The sequence below is a fragment of the Montipora capricornis genome, chromosome 3 (genome assembly GCF_036669925.1).
Source record: "Montipora capricornis isolate CH-2021 chromosome 3, ASM3666992v2, whole genome shotgun sequence".
Lineage (NCBI taxonomy): Eukaryota > Metazoa > Cnidaria > Anthozoa > Scleractinia > Acroporidae > Montipora > Montipora capricornis.
In genome coordinates, this window is record NC_090885.1 from 59,026,276 (window position 1) to 59,031,275 (window position 5,000).

A 5,000-nucleotide genomic window follows, 5' to 3' on the forward strand; every position below is an offset into this window, starting at 1 on the left:
CCGCCTTATTTGTTCGATAAATAGATGGTGGGTTACTGAGTTCTCGCAAATAATTCAGCAGCTGAATTATAGCAAGTGGCCTTGGTCGCACTATAAGCCCTAAAAAAATAGTTATCATCAATCGAATATCTAGAAAACGTTTCTTACTGTGACTTATTCAATATTTTTGGTTGTTCTGATAGAATAAGTTATCGACTCACTAATCTAGAAGGTCGCAACTGATTAGTCACTTTGCATACACTCGAGACAGGAAAAATTGCGATGACCTCTCTTGAAGATTAATCTAGTTGCCCAGAGACACAGCTCCTATGAAGATAGAGGACTCTGGTAAAAAAGTATGAAAGTATCTCGCACTGTGGTTGCCTTTATCTAAGCTTTGTGTTACTATGGCCAGGTTGACAAGGTTCAAACGGTAACATAAGCATAAACAAGACGACCTTCACACTTGTAAAATAATACACTATCTTATTATAAAATTCTGGCAGAGTTTTATCATCACTCTTTTACGCGCAGCTGCAAACGGAAGACGGCAGGTTGCTGTTTGACAAAAAAAGGATGAAAATTCTCTTATTGTAACTTTGAGAACTTGATCGATATTTGTAGATTTCAGGCATAAAATGAGTCAAATCAAACAATTTTCTTTGATTTCAGTTCCAACCTGATATTTGCCGTTTGACATAGACGCGAGGCAAAACCTCTCTAACCGTGCTTGCTGCCCTTCAATCTTGTGACCACATATAGTTCATTCCATTCGGAGCCTGTAATACAGTGTATTACGACAAGAGACTATCAGGTGAGAGAACACATCCCCGTGCCCTATGATAATCTTTTTCAATCTATTTTAAGCTTCGCGCCACGCTGTGAAAGTTATTTTTGGTTTCGTCCCCATGGCCGCGCGGTCCATGGTCAGAGGATCAGATGCCATTGTGAAGAAACTTGCGTAGACTTTTCTCGCCGTCGCATGATCCATTGAAATCCTAAATCGAAATTTGAAGATTTTTCGAAGCTCGAAATTTCAACATCTTTCTCAAAAGAGCTCGCATCCCTACTTTCTGTTGATTCGACATCACCTTCATCGGATTCAACTATGTACAGCATGAGCCAGTTTTTTCTACGTGGACGGGAACTTTTCCCACTCTTTTCAAAATCAAAGTTTTTAGATTCATCGACAAACTATTTATGTAAAGTTGCCAACTAGCCTGAAAATTACGTTCTGTATTATTTTTCGTAGCTATATTTCTCCGTTCTAAATTTAGCCTTAATTATATCCTTAAAAGCACTTAGATTAGGAGTTAAACCATGATTCCTGTTTATCCAAATATGTAGTTTAACAAGTGTAATGAAGAAATTCAGCAAATTTACTTCTGCATCTAATTTACCTAATAACACATCTTGTAAAGTGAGGTCCACTCGTTTGCCAGAAACCAGAAACCAAAAGGATGCGAAATCATTCCAGATTTGGCTTGTGAAAGAACACTCATAGAATAAGTGATGCAAAGTTTCTGATTCAACTCCGCAAACGCAAAAAGTTCAAAGGTCGTTTTGGGCATAACCTATCTTAGCTAGGCGATGGTTAGTGAAAGTGATATCATTCAAAATCTTAAACTGGAAGCTCCTTACGAAGGTCTCAGACGAAATGGATCTCACCATAAGAAAGGCTTTGGAAACAGCTGTGTCGTCCAGACAAAACTTTTCTTTCCACTTAGTGAAACCTCTTGAAACTCTAACTTCTTTTGAAATAAGCAATTTATAAAAATGTTTCCTCTTACTTGTTAAAGGATTAAGAGCTTCTGCCTGAGAGACCGGGGCAGACTTGGAAATGAAGGTCGGCCGATTTCGCTTAAAATTGGTACACAAAGTACTTATGTCGACTTATGTAATATGCCAAAGTTTCAGCTTCAACGACTTTTTTTTACCGAGTCATGGATATCAGCCCCTCAGGGGTCCCCAGAGGCTGATTTTCAGTGCAATTTTGGCCACTTTTAAATCTCTCTTTTAGCAACATGAAATTAATTTCAGGCAAAAACAAAACCATCTTTGTAAAGCCCTATCCTTAGGCTTTTATGGGTGAGAACATTAGCTCATGGAAATTTCTCGCTAGCCTGTGGCTGTTATCACAACTTGGTCATATTTGAAGCATATGGGAAGCAACCGGAAATGGCCTGTTTTTCAGACCAAATATTTTCCATGCCCATGTTTTATATCTTGAGGTCTTAGTATCCCTGCAAAGTTCAGTCCTTAGTTTAGTAATATCAAGAAAAAAATACTAAGGTTGAGGCTTTTTACGAAGAAAAAAACTTACGAGAAGTAAGTTCAGTAGTTTTCTCGTGCAGATTCGTTTCCTTGATATTGCAGAGAATGATTATGATAGAACTTGTATGAGAACCTCAATGGCATGATTTGTTTTACTGAATATTTACGCAAACGGGTGAATTTTCAGCGGAGTCGTGGACATATCACAAATCGTCTTTAATTCATCTTTTGTGACGCCAGACGAGCCAGCTTGGTTAAGAATTAACTTCCATTCAGGAAAATTATCAACTCTGTGTGAAGCAGTCAGTTTATTACCAGCAGCGCCCACTTTGACTAGCAGGGCGTAACATCTCGATCTAATGTCGCTAATGGGAGAGTCACCGCAGGCTCTGACGGCTTGTTATCTCGTGCCCCACATATGTCAACTTCTTTGCAAAAGGTGCACCGTATACTCATGGTTTTGATTTTCCAAGAGACTAAATTGTGAAATCCAGACTTTCGCTACTCTGCCTTTCAAAAGCACTCAAATGGACTCAAATGAAACAAATTCCCTTACAGACTGAATAGATTTAATTAGATTAATTAATAGATCGCAGATAGTTTCTTTTCTGGATCGTGAGGTCCTGGGGCCCGTTTCTCGAAAGTCCCGAAACTTTACGGGCCATTTTCGGGTGTCACAATTCCCTTTGTATCTCAAGAATGGAGAGGACTTAAGTCGTCAAACTTCACAGTCATTTTCCTTTTTGTTACCTTGAAAACACGTTAAAAGATCGGCTTTCTAAAACAAGTGGTTGGCAGTTTCACAAATAGCTTTTCGGGCCCGAAACGTTTTCGGGACTTTCGAGAAAAGGGCTAGGGCGTTGACATGTCGTCTTGGAAAGGCAATTTTCTTTAACAGTGCCTCTCTCCACCCAGATGTATAAATGGGCACCAGTGATTATTATCCTGTCCAGGAAAGAAGAGCAGTAACCAATTTAAGCTCCAGCAGGTACGAGCGGGCACTAGGCCTTGTGACGACTTACCTTATCACCTACAGCATGCATAATGGCCCTCCAGGGCGATTACCGCCTAGGTTGCTTCTTATTACCGAAACCAGAGTTACGGGTCAGCAACTCAGTGTGAGTCCATAAAGACTTACTTTTTCATGTGATCTACAGCTACGGGTGCCATAAACCCCCCCTCCCCCCCCCCCCCAAGTCCTTAAAGGCTCCAAGAAAGCTGAAATACTTTATTTCCCAAGTTGCCAAAACAGTGGTCTTTACCGGAAGGATAACCCACTCCATCCCTGTCCTATCTTTGGATATATATATATGCAGTATGGATGCCACCATGGATCTGTGCTGTTTGAGAAAGCAACAAAAGGAAAATACTGGTAGAGAAAGGGAAAGAGTGCCCGTGAGTAATCTTCTAGCAATTTAGCGGATTGGCGGCGAAAACGGACCGTGTTGGACGTCCTTATCAATCATTTACAACATACGTGAGCCATTTACACTGGGGCACTGGGTATGAATAAATATTCAGTAAACAAATATACAAATCATGCCATTGAGGTTCTCATACAAGTTCTATCATAATCATTCTCTGCAATATCAAGGAAACGAATTTGCACGAGAAAACTACTGAATTCCAAGTCAGTCATAGCCAACAAACTACAATGACCTCGTCACGTACGGTATTAATCGACCTGTGTATATCTAACTCGCAACGACGCACTTGCGACCAATTTATCGCTGGGGCTAAATGTTACCTCACTTTTAAGGGATTGTAGGAAAGGGGCATGTCTGTAAAAGTGAAGCTAGGTAAGCGTTTTTTGTAAGCGAATTTATCCAGACACTTTGCAAATAGACTGGAAGAGTGACTGCAATTTGTGTTAGACGATTAGCTTTAATTATATTCGAAATTTCTTAAAGGTTCAAAACGATTCTCAAGTAGTGTCACAACAGATGTTGTGGTTGCTTTTAAAGAGACCGATAAGTTCTTTTTTCTTCAGAAAATATTAAAGCCCAAACAGGTGGGTTATAGTATTACTGAATGGAACTACAAAGTTTGCTTATATCCTGATTTAATTAGCGCTTCATTACTACGGGCCACAGACGTGATACGATGAACGAGTTGAACAAAGGAGATAAACTCAACATTGCAGTTTGGACGAAAAAGATGCAATTTTGCATTGTGATTTACCGGCAAGAGATGTGTTGTTAGGTAAATAAAGAGTTTTCACAGCGGCTCTATTGTCGTAATTTTCAAGACTTCTTCCAACAAATTTATAACCGCTGTCGGACCCACTATCTGATCGGTCCTAAAACAATCACATAAAAATTTCTTATTAACGGCAAGTCTTCTGGGTGACAATTAACTTCAGAGTCTCTTTTAACCATAACTTGGAAGGAAAAAAGATAATCGAAATTAAATGGCTGATTTTTGCAGACACGCTTTGTTGAAACTTTAACCGCATGTGGCCTGGTTAGCCATCTTCTCGTAAGTTTTTTTCTTCGTAAAAAGCCTCAACCTTAGTATTTTTTTCTTGATATTACTAAACTAAGGGCTGAACTTTGCAGAGATACTAAGACCTCAAGATATAAAACATGGGCATGGAAAATACTTGGTCTGAAAAACAGGCCATTTCCGGTTGCTTCCCATATGCTTCAAATATGACCAAGTTGTGATAACAGCCACAGGCTAGCGAGAAATTTCCATGAGCTAATGTTCTCACCCATAAAAGCCTAAGGATAGGGCTTTACAAAGAT

The 5,000-nt window shown here is 39.5% G+C and overlaps 1 protein-coding gene across 2 annotated transcripts in view; it reads right to left on the minus strand.

The window, feature by feature from the left end:
• Positions 1 to 5,000, minus strand: part of LOC138043504 (QRFP-like peptide receptor) — a 13,498-nt gene that overhangs the window by 5,483 nt on the left and 3,015 nt on the right. The window contains exon 1 of one of the 2 annotated variants that reach the window (XM_068889802.1): positions 1,770 to 1,793. The exons of the other annotated variant lie outside the window; for it this stretch is intronic. The gene's annotated coding sequence lies outside the window, so the exon portion shown is untranslated. Of the gene's footprint in view, positions 1 to 1,769; positions 1,794 to 5,000 lie in introns of those variants that run through there. 2 annotated transcript variants of the gene reach the window in all.